At 36.2% G+C, this 15,542-nt stretch overlaps 1 non-coding gene and 1 pseudogene across 1 annotated transcript; one reads left to right on the top strand and one right to left on the bottom strand.

Annotated features, from left to right (window-relative positions):
- Positions 1 to 1,735: 1,735 nt before the first annotated feature.
- Positions 1,736 to 1,842, bottom strand: LOC127742905 (small nucleolar RNA R71). Its single transcript, XR_008004260.1, has one exon. It is a non-coding gene; the product is annotated as a small nucleolar RNA R71 (small nucleolar RNA).
- Positions 1,843 to 14,440: 12,598 nt separating this feature from the next.
- LOC110277979 (uncharacterized) lies at positions 14,441 to 15,504 on the top strand (annotated as a pseudogene).
- The last annotated feature ends 38 nt before the right edge of the window (positions 15,505 to 15,542 follow it).

Genomic DNA, 15,542 nt, shown 5'->3' with positions numbered 1-15,542 from the left:
TCATTTCTAGAGCTATGAACAAGTAAACCCCTTTCATTGGGTTAGGGAGCTCTGCTGTAATTTGATGGATCAATTATAGTTTTCATTCTCTTCTTCTTTCCTCTCTTTTGATTTACTAGAAAGCTTTCGATCTTAATTCAATTGGTTAGTTGTCTTGGAAAAGAAACTCTCCATAATTGGATCTCCTCTGAGCCTTGGAAAAGGGATGAGGAGATCATGCTAGAAATGCTTTCTCATGTTGGACCAAATTGAGATTTGGATGGGTATAGTAACATATAACTCTACCAACACTTTGATTTAGAAATACATGTGGTATATACTTTGATTTGGAAATACATGTGGTATAATCAGTGACCACACTTCATCTCTTCCTATGAGCAATTAAATCAAGGAATTGGGCAATTGTTCAAGCTTAGAGAGATTGGGTTGCCAAGGAATTGGAACCCAATCACTTAAGATTGCCAAGGAGATCAATAGATGCTTTGATTGAAGAAGAGATGAAAATCAATTTGATCTGGAGAATACAACATCTCCTGAGCCCAATGAATTTCCCATTTCTGATCTTACCCATTCTCTTTACTTTCTGCCATTTATTTACATGCTCATTTTCCCAAATCTCCATCTAAGATTCTGCACTTTATTTTCTGCTATTTACTTTCCCGCCATTTAATTTTCTGCAATTCTCAAACTACATTCTGTTTAGCTCAACTAGCGTACTCTTCCAACTAAAGTTGCTTGACCAATCAATTCCTGTGGGATTCGACCTCACTCTATTGTGAGTTTTTACTTGACGATAATTCGGTATACTTGCCGAAAGGGAATTTGTGAGAGAAAAGTTTTCAAGCATCAATTTTATGGCGCTGTTGCCGGGGATTGATTTTGTATCAACAATGATTAAGTTGGAAGTTCACTAGATTGAGCATGTTTTTCTTTTGTTTGTTTACTTTATTCAGTTGTTTACCTTTAGTTTGTTTCGTTTCTTCCTCACCCCCCATACCCCCTCTGTTTTCTTTCTTTCTTTATTATTATTTATAATTCTGCTCACTAACCCACTAACTATTTGATAATTTTCGCCACTCACACTAACAATTACTCTAACAAGAATAACCTCTTCATTTCATCTCTTACTGTGTGTTTTGTTAGTTGTATGACAGGGAGAAGAGAGGGAGCTTCAACTTCTTTTGATTCAGAACCTGAAAGAACCCTCCGGAGACTAAGGAGGGAAGCAAGAGGGAAATGAGTTGTTGGTGCTGAGGAAGAGGAAGAGTATTTTGAAACCAACATGGAGGAGAACTTGGAAAACAATCATGAAGGAGAAGCTCACAACCATGCTAGAGAAGGCCCTGCAAACCATGCTGGGCAAGAAAGGAGAGTTCTAGGCTCCTACATCAATCCAAATCCAGGAAACTGTGGAAGTAGCATCCAAAAGCCCACCATACATGCCAACAACTTTGAATTAAAACCCCAGCTAATCACCCTTATTCAGAACAATTGCTCATTTGGAGGTAGTGCTCAAGAAGACCCCGATCAACATTTAACCACCTTCCTGAGAATTTGTGATACTGTGAAGTCCAATGGAGTCCACCTGGATGTCTATAGGATACTTTTGTTCCCTTTTTCACTCAGGGACAAAGCATCTAAGTGGCTTGAATCCTTCCCAAAGGAGAGCTTAACAAATTGGGAAGATGTGGTGAACAAGTTTTTGGCAAAATTCTACCCTCCTCAAAGAATTAACAGGCTGAGAGCTGAGGTGTAAACCTTCAGGCAACAAGATGGTGAGACTATCTATGAGGCATGGGAGAGGTTCAAGGACTTAACAAGAAGATGCCTACCAGATATGTTCAATGAATGGGTTCAACTTCACATTTTTTATGAAGGTCTTTCTTATGAGTCAAAGAAGGCTGTAGACCATTCATCAGGAGGCTCTCTAAACAAGAAGAAAACCATTGAAGAAGCCATAGATGTCATTGAAACAGTAGCTGAGAATGACTACTTCTATGCCTCTGAAAGAAGCAATACTCGAGGAGTAATAGATCTGAACCACATGGATGCATTGCTAGCTCAAAATAAGATGATCACCAAGCAGCTAGCAGATCTTACCAAGAAGGTGGAGGAAAACCAAGTTGCAGCAGTCATCACTTCATCACCAGCTCAAGAAGGAGTGAATATAGGAGAAGAAGGTGATTGGGAACAAGCCAACTATATTGGAAACTCACCTAGACAAATCCATGATCTATACTCCAAAACTTACAACTCTGGATGGAGAAATCACCCCAACTTTGGGTGGGAAAATCAACATGACCAAGGCCAAGACCAAAGACGCCACAACCACAACCCCAACAACAATGCAACTCACCAACATCCTTCACAGAGGTCTTATCAACAACCACCTAATCCCAACCCACCATCACTAACCGAGGATAGACTTTCAAAGATTGAGACTCTACTTGAAGACATATGTAGAGAAATCTAAGACAATAAGGTGTTTAAGGAGGAAGTGCGAGCCAATATCAAAAACCAAGGGGAAAACATCAAGAAACTGGAGTCTCAAGTAGGGTATCTAGCTCAACAAATCCCCAAACCGACTGATGATTTTCCAAGTGACACAGAGAAGAACCCAAGAGGAGAAACAAAGAAAGTAAGGTGAGAAGAATGTAAGATGATCACCACAAGTGATGAGAGGAGTATGGAGGAAGTAGAACACCTCCAAGACAGTCCAAAGGAAAACAATCATGAAGAAAGAAACTATGCACCTCAACTCACACTCAAGGAAGAGCTGAAGGAGAGGGAGATATTGAACCCATATGCACCCTTCCCCCACAGGCTCAAGGGTGGTGTAGCAGGGAGAATGTATTCAAGGTTCCTCGACATATTTGCATCTCTTGATGTAAATATACCATTCATTAAGGCCCTCCAGCAAATGCCCTCCTACATCAAGTATATAAAGGAGCTACTAGCCAGAAAAACTACATTGAAGGGTGGACAAACAATAAAGATAAATAGGGATTGCAGTGCTCTCATTCAAACAGAGTCACCCACAAAGAAGAAGGATCCAGGGAGTTTCCACATTCCCTGTGCTACAGGAGAGACAATGATTGATAAGGGGCTCTGTGACCTGGGAGCGAGCATCAACTTAATGCCTCTATCCCTCATGAAAAAGCTTCAAATCAATGAGCTAACACCTACAGATGTAATCATTAAACTGGCTGACAAAACCCAAAAGCAGGCATTAGGAGTGGTTGAAAATGTGTTAGTGAAGGTTGGAAACTACTTCCTCCCCACAGATTTTGTCATCCTGGAAATGGATGAGAATCCTATTCACCCCATCATTCTAGGAAGGCCATTCTTAGCCTCAGCCAGAGTACTTATAGATGTGAAGCGAGGAGAGCTAGTATTGAGAATACATGATGAGCAGATCACCTTCAATGTTTTCAAACTCTCAAAAGAAGCAGATCATGATAACAAAGAGCTGAAGGAAAAGTCAAACAAGGGAGCTCAAGCACTACCCCTAAGAACTCCTGTGGCTAACAACCAATGTGATCAGAAAGAACATCAATCAAGTGCAATCCAAAAGGAACCAGACCCACCAGAGTCATATGAAATAGGCAACAAAACCAATCTCAAAGAGGAAACCACAAGGAACAAGTTGACATCAAGGGACACAAGAAAAAAAAGTCCCAAGGGGATGGAAAAGCAAGAAAATCCCTACAGAAGATTTCTCGTCAGGAGATGAAGTGGTCTCTGCATACTTTCCATCTATACCCCCTTACCTCCCCATTATTCCATCTCAACTGCCTCCAGTATACACCATCAACAAAATCTTATCTTTGGAACATGTGGAACTGCTCAACAAAGCCAATGGAAACAGATTCACTGCAAGGGGGGAAGATTTTAAGCACTACCAACCACCTTGACAAGGACCAAACGTCAACCTAATGATGCTAAAGAAGCGCTTCATGGGAGGCAACCCATGTTCTATACCCTCTCTCTTTAATCTCTAATAGTAGTAATAAAGCAAATTTCATGGATTTTTAAATCAATTTTGACAACCAATATAAGACCCCTTACATGCAGCATATAGTACATGCTAAGTTTGGTGTTCAAGGCACACCAAGAGGGCTTGAACACACTTCATGATGAGAGATTATTTCCGAATCTTGTTGCACCATATGATCACAAACAAGTTTGGTGTACCAACATTGCATGCATGGACAATTTAGTGGTTGATTGATTTACATTCATAAAAAGCATTTAGTATTTAAAAACAAAAGAAAAAGATTTTTTTAGTAGCTAGTTCACACCTTAAGTCTTCCCACCAAAATTTTCAATTAACCATTTGCATTCCTTTTGTCTTGTATAGGAAATCAAAAAGGGCATTGATGGTGCTTGATAGGACAATCAAAGAAGGGAGATTCGGCCACTATACCAAGGAAACCCCACACTTGTCTTCAAAGGGAGTATCTTTGGAAGTGTTGCCATGCAACATTGGGAGTTAGATAGCTTTGGAGACCGAACCAAAACCCTCATAAAAGGGGTGATCCTCGTGCTCATCCAATGGCAAACCCCAACCGTCCGTCACTAAACCAACACCATCAATCCACACCTTCAAACAACCATCACTCTTCTATATAAATGATCCCCACTCTACAACCTCTCTGTACACACTTCTTACTCTCATTCTTCTCCCTTCCTTCTCTCGGACACACACATTTCATCATCCACCAAAATTCTCATACAAACCCTCCTAGCCACTTTTTGTGAGTAACAAACACCCCAACCATCACTCATGGCTTCATCCAGTTCTAAAAGGAGAAGAGGGAAGGAGCCCATGGAGCAACCTCCTTTTGATGCCGAAAGATTCAAGAATGCCTTCCATGAGTTTCAATATGAACGGATTAAAAACAAGAAAATCTTTCCAGAATTGACATTCCAGTTCAACGAGGAGGAGTGCCCTCAGATCAAGGAAAAGATTGCACAGAGGGGTTGGCAAAATTAACCAACCCAGAGACAAAGATAAATGCAAACCTCATCAAAGAGTTCTATGCAAATACGGTCAGAGAAGATAGCACTAGGGCTCCTACTTTCAAAAGTTATGTAAGAGGAACAGAGGTGGACTTCAGCCCAATGCTATAACAAGGACTCTTCAGCTGAAATCACCACATTTTGATGAGCTTAGCTATCAAGTAAGAATAAGTAATGCTCCCGAGGAAGATGAACTTGAAGAAATTGTGAGTGATATGTGTGTTATTGGGTCTGATTGGGAAAGATACTCGGACAAGAGACCGAGGTTCATTAGGAGAGGAGACCTTATCCCAGAAGCCAAGGGATGGTTTGAGCTAGTAAAGAGGTATATCCTTCCAGCCGCAAACAATTTTGAAGTCAATATTGCTTGAGCCACCATGGTACATTGCCTAGTGAAGGGTGGAAGCATCAATGTGCATGAAATTATTGCTGAAGGAATCCAGGATTCAGCCGAGAAGAATGATCCGGGTGCTAGACTTTGGTACCCCAGCACCATCCTAAGACTAGGCATGAAAGCCAAGGTAGTGTTTGAAGACAACAATCCACAATGGGTAAATCCTGGGAGGTTAGTCACGTTCCAACGCATAAACTATGTGACACCTGCTCAACAACAAAAAAGACATCGGATAGGGAAAAGAACTGCACAAGAAGAACCCCACCAAGAAGAACCTCACCAAGAAGAACCCCAATAAACAGGACACCAGCAAGAAGGACAATATGATCCAACCAACATAAATCTGTTTCACATCAAGGAAGCCATTGAGTATATGGCAAGTAGCTATATGGAGGGACAAGAACAATAACTACATGTCCAAGCTCAAAGGATGGATCATCAAGAAAAACTACTCTCAAGTTGGATGGATCAACAAAGAGAGTGGCAGAAACAGCAAATGGAGTTACAACAGGAGCATTACTCCCAGCTCACCCAAGCCATCAATCAAGTGTCCAAAAGGCAAGAAAGCCAGGACAAACGCCTGCAAGAACTCAACCAACGCCAGATAGCTCAAATGAAAGCCTTCAACAAATTCAGTGTGCTCAATGAAGGAAGGCAACTGCATCGAGAAGAATTTAGCATAAACACTCAGGCCAAGTTAACTTATATGACTGGGCATATGCATAACTTGCATCCTGACATCCCAAGTTATGAGGCAGTTCGCAAGGACTTAACAGAACAAGAAGAGAGGAAGGTGAAACAGCAAAAGGAAGCATTAAAGAAGAAGATGGAGGATGCTGGTTTCTGGAAAAAGCTGATAGGGAAGTGCAAAGGGAATGGGGACTCAAGCAATCAAGGAGGATCCCAAGACAAGGGAACATAGGTATCCCCATGAATAAAAGGTGGAGTTCCTTCTTAGTTCTATCTTTTTCAAAGCTTTAAATAAGGAAAATCATGTATGAAACAGAACATGCTTCCATAGTAGTTTAAGAATTTTCAATTATGCTTTAAAATGTTGTTGTTTAGGTCCATATTATTGAGCTTAATGTCCCTAGTGTTTGCTTTCATCTTGCTTACTTGTATGCCTGTCCTTCAAGTTAATCAAAAAGAAAATGTTATGATAAGAACAAGAGTAGAGTTATTTTGTGAAGTAAGTCCTGAATGTTTGTGGTAGGGTGATTAGTTAGCTAAGTTGGTTCACCAACAATGAAAGAAGGCAAATATCTATCCTGAATCCTATGCTTGAAACACATCCTATGAGACTAACTAAATAATAAGATCCCAATAAGAAAAGAGAAAGAGCAATAAAAGTGAAAAGGAAAGAAACACAATAAGAAACAATGCTAGGTACCAAACGTTTTAAGATTGAAGCATGTGTCTATGGTGTTCATGTGCAAGGGATATGCTTGGATGAATAAGCTCTTAGGGGTGCCTCATCACTTAGTAACTTGGATTAACTAATCCGGGATTATCAGTTGAAAGTCCACTATCAAGAGTGACCCTTGCTACAGAACACTTAGTAACCCAAAAAGATGCTGGACACCAAGGTCTCAAGAAAGAAAAATAACAAACCATGTGCCTGTGGTGTGTATGTATGAGGGAAAGAGACTTGGGGGAGTAAGTCCGTAGGGGTGTCTTAACACCTAGCACCTCGAACCAACTGGTTCGGGAGTGTTGACTGAAAGCTTAAAAGCTTATCATAAAGAATCGCCCTCTTACAGAGCACTTAGCCAAAAGAAGAATGCAATAAATCTTGAGAAAACAAAAGAAGGAAGGATCAACAACTAGGAAGTTTCAAGGGATGTAAGTAAGCAAGTGTTCAAGGGCATGATAGAGGCTTGAAACCTGGTAAAGGAATGAACCTAAGTTGCTATGCATGAAACCCGATAAACCAAGAATTTTACTTTGTTATTGTTCATCTTGTTCTTTCATTCATTATTCCTATGTTCCAGTACTTGCTTAGGGACAAGCAAGCTTTAAGTTTGGTGTTGTGATGCCAGGACATCTAGGACAGTTTCACTGGCCTTTTCTTTACTGTTTTAGGATAGTTTCATGCATTTTCTTAGAGAATAAGGCAAGTTTTGGATGAAAATACACTCACACCTTGATTCAAGCAACTATTGTGAATTTCACATGATTTCATGAGGATTCTGCAAGAATTGAATGACAAATTGATGATGCATAATCTCATGACTTTGATTAGAGCTTTGATGCACTTTATTTGCTTGATTTCAGGACAAAGGAAGCAAGGAAGAACCACGTTAGTAGCCACGTTAACCTAGTTAATGTGACCACTAACATGGAATGGGAAAGAGCTTGCAACGTTAATGAGAAAAGTGATCACTAATAATGCCTGCGAAGCCATCATAAGCCCACGTTAATTGCCACGTTAACTAGATTAAAGTGGTAGTTAACGTGGAGACAAAGAAAGCTCCAACGTTAGTGGTAAATGTGAACACCACTAACGTTCCAAAATGTGGAAATGAACCACGTTAAGAGTCACGTTAACTTAGTTAACGTGAACTCTAACATGGAAGAGAGGATCAATGCCAACGTTAGTGACACTCACCTTTGTCACTAACGTTGGATCAAACTAACATTGCTCACGTTAGTGGTCACGTTAAGACCACTAACGTGAAAGTTAACGTGGAGCTAAGATTGATGAGCCAATGTTAGTGACACTCACCTTTATCACTAACGTTGGAGATGGCATTCACTACCACGTTAGTGGCCACGTTAACTTAGTTAACGTGAGCTTTAACGTGGAGAGTAGGGGCACTTGGAGCGTTAGTGACAAAGGTGAGTGCCACTAACACTCTCGAAGATGAGGCATACCCACGTTAAGAGCCACGTTAACATAGTTAACGTGAGCTCTAACGTAGGGACAAGGGGCACAAGGCAACGTTATTGGGAAAGGTGAGTCCCAATAACGCTTGCAAAGGTTTATAAGGCAACGTTAGTGGTCACGTTAGTGCCACTAACGTTGGAGTTAACGTGGGATATATGGGGTTGGAACGTTAGTGAAAATGGTGATTGCCACTAACGTTCTCGAACCCACAATCTTACTTAATGTTAACTTCACTAACGCCCATGCCTAATTCATACTTTTCTGCAAGCTGAGCCCACTAAAGATTGTAACTGCTTCAACTCAAGATCTAAGGCCCACATCCAAGACTTGAAGAACTCACTAGAAGATCAAGAGAAGTAGTATATATAGGAGTAGTTTTGAACTATAGAGAAGCTTGGCACTTTGGAGAACTACCCTCTGTATATTTACTTTTCTGCACTTTTAGCTAAGGATGTATTCTTTTCTGCCATTTTCCATTTCTAGAGCTATGAACAACTAAACCCCTTTCATTGGGTTAGGGAGATCAGCCAATTATAGTTTTCATTCTCTTCTTCTTTCCTCTCTTTTGATTTACTAGAAATCTTTCGATCTTAATTCAATTGGTTAGTTGTCTTGGAAAAGAAACTCTCCATAGTTGGATCTCCTCTGAGCCTTGGAAAAGGGATGAGGAGATCATGCTAGAAATGCTTTCTCATGTTGGACCAAATTGGGGTCTGGGCGGATATAGTGACATGTAATCCTCCCAACATTTTGATTTGAAAATACATGTGGTATAATCAGTTACCACACTTCATCTCTTCCTATGAGCAATTAAATCAAGGATTTGGGCAATTGTTCAAGCTTAGAGAGATTGGGTTGACAAGGAATTGGAACCCAATCACTTAAGATTGCCAAGAAGATCAATAGATGCTTTGATTGAGGAAGAGATGAAAATCAATTTGATCCGGAGAATACAACATCTCCTGAGCCCAATGAATTCCCCATTTCTGATCTTACCCATTCTCTTTAATTTCTGCCATTTATTTACATGCTCATTTTCCCAAATCCTTATCTAAGATTCTGCACTTTATTTTCTGCTATTTACTTTCACGCCATTTAATTTTCTGCAATTCTCAAACTACATTCTTGTTTATCTCAACCAGCATACTCTTCCAACTAAAGTTGCTTGGCCAATCAATCCCTGTGGGATTCGACCTCACTCTATCCTGAGTTTTTACTTGACGATAATTCGGTATACTTGCCGAAGGGAAATTTGTTGAGAGACAAGTTTTCATGCATCAATGAGGAAAAAGAAAAATAATAAAATGACACCAAACTTAGAATTTTTAGATCAAAGCAAAGAAAACAAATAAGAAAAATATTTACAATAACGAATAATAAGGCACACGTTTGTAATTCCCCAGAAATGGCGCCATTTTGACGATCGAATTTTCTATCGGTAAAGAAATTCACAAATATAATCACGTTGTAAGTATAGTTTCTAAACCAATAGAAAATCCTTTCGTGCAAAAGTTTTGGTTGTCACAAGTAACAAACCCCTAATAAAATTGATAACCGAAGTATTCAAACCTCGGATCATCTTCTCAAGGAATTGCAGGGAGGTGTTCTTATTATTGGTTATGGAAAAAGTATCTTTTTGGGGTTTTTAAATAAGTTGAACAAGAAAAGTAAATTGCAAGAAATTAAATTGATAACTAATAAAGCTCTTGGCAAGGTATGAGAATTTGAAGCCATATCCTAGTTATCCTTATCAGGTGTGATGAGAATTGGATTCTGCCCCCACTTTGGTTAACCCTTACTAAATAAAGGAAAGTCAAGCGGATTAATTAATTTGATCCTCAAGTCCTAGTCAACTCCTATGGAAAGACTAGAGTTATTGGAGTACAAATTAATCAGCAAAGAATTCCAATTTCAATCAACAGCTGAGTTTGATAAATCAAGTGTTACTAATTACTCAACCAAAGCTAAGAATGTAAAAAGCTAAATTGAAATCATAAATATGAATTACCTCAAATTGCAATAAATAGAAAATCAAATTAAACATGAGAATTCATAAATCAAAGTAATAGAATAAATAAAAATAGAATAGAAACCAAAGTAAAGGAATATTGAACCTGTAATTTGAAAAGAAGTAACCTAAACATAATAAAAATCCTAAATCCTAATCCTAAGAGAGAGGAGAGAACCTCTCTCTCTAAAAACTACATCTAAAAACCTAAAATTATGAATTTGTATGAATTGTTCAGTATATGTTGAATGGATGCATTCCCCCACTTTATAGCCTCTAATCTGTGTTTTCTGGGTCGAGAACTGGGCCAGAAATAGCCCAGAAGTCGCTGATTGCGAATTCTGTCACGCTTATTTTCGTCACTGCGACACGTCCGCGTGAAGCACGCATTCGCGTCGCCTAGCTGTATGGCCACTATATCAAATTATATATCATTTCGAAGTCCCGGACGTGAGCTTTCCAGCGCAACTGAAACTGCCTCATTTGGATCTCTGTAGCTCAAGTTATGATCGATTTAGTGCGAGAGGGTCAGGTTGGCAGCTTTGCAGTTCCTTCAATTTCTTATATTCCTTCCACTTTTGAATGCTTCCTTTCCGTTCTCCAAGCCATTTCTGCCCTGTAATCTCTGAAATCACTTAACACACATATCAAGGAATCAAATGGTAATAAGAAAGAATTAATAATTAGCAAATCTAATGCTAAAGAAGCATGTTTTCAATCAAAGCACAGAATTAAGAAGGAAAATGTAAAACATGCAATTAGTATGAATAAGTGTGCAAAGACTTGATAAAAACCACTCAATTGAGCACAAGATAGACCATAGAATAGTGGTTTATCATCGATCGTTTGTGATTTATAAAATCCCATCACGAGACAAATGCAATGAGGAGGCGCAGTAGAAGGGATGTTAGTGGTGTGGCAACAAGGAAGGCACTGATGAGGGTTAGGGCACGGTGGCCAGAGCATTATCTCTCTCAGTCTCTCCCTTTTGTTCTTATTCTCTTCTTCCTTTATCATTCTCTCTATTCAGGGATGGCGGTGGCAGGGACACTGGTTTCGCTCTCTGCCACCATCTTCTTCTTCTCTCACTCTTGCGTCTCCTTCATTGCTTCCGTTATCTTCCTCTCTTTCTTTCTTCTTCAAGTGTGAGTTAATGAAGGTGTGAGGCAATATGAGTGTGTTAGTGATTTTTATTTAGGCGGTGAGTATGTGTCAATTTGAAAATTAAGTTTAGAGTTAAAATTGGGATAATAAAATTAGTATAAAATGAAATAAGAATTATTTAAAAAGTAAAGAAAAATAAGAATAAATTGATAAATAACTAAATAAGAATTTGATTTAATTAATTTATAATTATTCGAATAATTTGTAAAATTTTATTTATTAATGTGCAAATAAGTTCAAATAATTACTCAAACATAAATTCAAAGATTAGCTATAGATTTGTTAGAAAATGTGACAGATTTGCGATCATATTAGCGGACAATTTGCGACAAATTAGGTTTGGAAAAATTCCTCGCTAATTAGCGTCAACTAAGCATTCCATTTTGTCTACAAAGTTAGCTTGGATTTAGCGATGATTTTGCTGTAGTAGAGTTTGTCGCTAATTAGCGATTACCTTTTAGTTTATTTCTTCTATGGAATTAGCTTTTACTTTAGTGATGGATTTGCGACTATCTATTCGGTCGCTAAATTTTTTTCCGATGAATTAGTGACTATTGTGTTTGCCTCACTGATCTGCGACTTGTAATTAGCGAGGAAAGCATTGGTTGCTAGGCGGTAGCTAATCCATCACAAATTATATTTTGCGTCAGATTAGCGATGATTTTACGACTATTTTTGTGGTAGCTAATCGGCTATATTCTTGTAGTGGTATTAAGCTATAAATTTAATTATTCATATCAAATTCTCTTTTTTTTTATCAAATTATTTAAATTTTAAACTCAAGTTACATGCAATGGTCACACTTGAAAAAGTTATACAAAATTCCTTACCAATAAATCTTTATATATTTTTAAGTCAGATTTTATTATGTTTATTAAAATTAATTTTTCATAATTAAATTCCTAAAAGTTCGGAGATTTATAATGTATGTAAGGGAGACTATAGTATTTTTTAATTTTTAATCTTTTAATATTTTATTATTAAATATTTTTGTATTTGAGAAATTAATTTTTAATGAGAATTTAAAGTAGTCACAAAAAAAATGAGAATTTAAAGTTGATTCCTAATAAATATTGGATGAAAAATATTAGGAGACTATTAAAATTTATTGTTTTTTGTTATCATTTAATTATTAACTCAATTTAATCTAGTTTTTTTAGTCTAATAATAAATAACATTCTTTATCACATATTTTTAAATTTTGATGACTAAAAGCAATGAATTTTAATGATCTCCAAACTAATATTCCTCAATATTAGGTATATTAATTTTTTTAAAAAATTCATTATTACTAACGATTAGATATATTAATTTTTTAAAGATTAAAAAAAATCACAATTTTTTAAAGTTAATAATTTAATCTTTAATTTTTTTATAAAAAATACGTAATTAATATATAAACAAATTACCATGCAAAAAATTATATAAACAAATTTTTTTCAACAGTAAAAGTTTTAATAGCTTGAAACAAATTTTTTTTTAATTACAAAAAATTCTTAAATTTTGTGACAAATAAATTATTTATTATAAAAAATATTAAATTTTGTGATAAATTAATTTTTTATTACAAAATAATTGAAGATTTTAAAAAATGAATATTTTGTTACAAAATATTTTAAACTTTTGCAACTATTTACATTAATCTTTTGTTATAAAACATTTTAAATTTTTGCAATAAAATATTATTTCGTTACAAAAATCAATATAATTTGTAACAAAAGAAACTATATTTTGAGTATGTAGTCTTTCAAAAATTTCTATGCTACATATAAAAAATTTTATGTTATGCAACAAAATGTTTATGTTGTTCACAAAAATTAATGTATTGTGCACATTTCATTAATTGAGTATCAATATTTTAGACATGTAGTCCTTAAAAATTTTTTATATTATATATTAAAATTTATGTACTATCCATCAAAATTTATATATTATACATTAAAATTTTTGTACTCTAATTTTCTTAAAATTTGTAAGGAAAAAAAAGATAAAAATGATGAAAAACGATAATAATAATAATAATAATAAAAAAGAATAAAAAAAATTAAACAACAATATCAAAAAAAAAGACATCAGTGATAACAATGATAATAATTTATTTTTAATATATATTTTTATTTAAATATATAATATTTTATACCGATAATTTATTTATTAATTAATTTTTTATATACACATAATAATTAAAAAATCACTCCTTTATTTTATTTTATTTTATTTTTTGTGGGATAACATAAAAGAGCATGGGGTAAACAGCCGCCATTGCCATGTCATCTTTTCCGTTATTCCACAAACTAATAGGGATTATATTCGTAGTTAGTTGCTAACAGCATAAAAGGTGTTCTGGTGTTTAAACTTTAAAGCAAGTAGCAGCAAAGGTAATTAATTAAACATGGAAAAGTTTCTGTATGTGGTCAGTATTTTTAACAAATTTTAGCCAATACTTAGTCGACATTAGATCTTTAACACTTTGTTGCATTTGTATTTTTTGGAATTTGTGTACAAAAAGTTAAAAATATTATCGTTGAGTAATTGATGGTTAAAAATAAAAAAATCTGTTAGTCTTTTAGTATTACTAATTAAATTTTTATTTATTTTTCCCTTTAAATTTGCAGATAAGTATGAAAGATACTCCACTAATTGGCCAAGATTTTGGTTGAGTAAGCAGTCTAATTAAATTTGATGAATAATAAAGTGTTGATATTGCTACTTCTTAAATTACCTATATTCTCAGCAACATCGAATATGGCTGGGTCAGGGGCGGAGCTAGACTAACTATTTAGGGGGCGATATTTAATAATTTACTAAAATTATTACCTACTGCAAAGTAAAAGTGAGAAATTTGAGTGAATGAAGATATCAGAGAAGTCCAAAACAGGATCCAATTTTGAGTTCTCAATATGTTGTATGCGAGGAAAGGTACAACTGCCATTTTGAAGCACTTGATCGGACGCTCAGGGATCTTATGTCAGTTATCGATCAACATAAGACACATCAACCATTTGGTGGTAAGGTTGTTGTTCTAGGAAGTGATTTCAGACAGATACTTCCGGTGATTTCGAAAGAAAGTAGACACGATATATTGGCATCCGCTATTAACTCATCTCATCTGTGGTCATTTTGTAAGGTTCTGAAACTGCATACGAATATGAGGCTTCTAATGTCTTCTTCGGATCAAGATGAAGGTGAAATGAAGAGATTTGCTAATTGGATACTTGATGTTGGAAATGGAAATATTGGCTCTGTTGTTGGTGATGAATCAGAAGTTGAAATTTCAGATGATCTATTGATTACAACTACTGATGACCCTCTCTCTCATTTGGTAGACTTTGCATATCCAAATTGTTGTAAAACATGTCAGATTACAGGTATTTTTAGAGTAGGGCAATTCTTGCACCCATGCTTGAGAGTGTCGAGAAGGTAAATGATTTTGTCTTGACAATCTTTCCAGGGATAGAAAAGAAGTATTTGAGCTCTAACACAATATGTCAAGCTGATGAGAATGAAGATGTACAACAAGAGTGGTTCACACCAGAGTTCCTAAATGACATCAAATGTTCGGGACTACCCAATCACAAGTTGACTTTGAAGTCAGGAGTCGCTGTAATGCTATTGCGAAACATAGACCGGACTTCAGGTTTATGCAACGGGACAAGATTAATAGTTAACGAACTTGGCAGCAATGTAATTGGAGCGACAGTAGTGACCGGTAGAAATATTGGAGATAAAGTGTACATTCCAATAATGAACTTGATCCCTTCAGATTCAGGATTGCCATTTAAGTTCCAACAGAGACAATTTCCATTAACACTATGCTTTGCAATGACCATTAACAAGAGTCAGGGTCAATCATTATCACATGTAGGACTTTATTTGCCAAAATCAGTGTTCACCCATGAACAACTTTATGTTGCTTTATCAAGAGTTAAGAGTCGCAGTGGCCTCAGGGTTTTAATTCTAGATGAAGACGGCAATCCAAAGTCATCAACAACAAATGTCGTGTTCAAAGAGGTTTTTAATAATATTTAGGTAAGAATAATATTATTTTTATTTTAATAGCATGTTAT

This window comes from Arachis duranensis, chromosome 1 (assembly GCF_000817695.3).
Source record: "Arachis duranensis cultivar V14167 chromosome 1, aradu.V14167.gnm2.J7QH, whole genome shotgun sequence".
NCBI lineage: Eukaryota > Viridiplantae > Streptophyta > Magnoliopsida > Fabales > Fabaceae > Arachis > Arachis duranensis.
The sequence above is the reverse complement of the archived record's forward strand: the minus strand, read 5'-3'. Positions and strand labels throughout refer to the sequence as shown.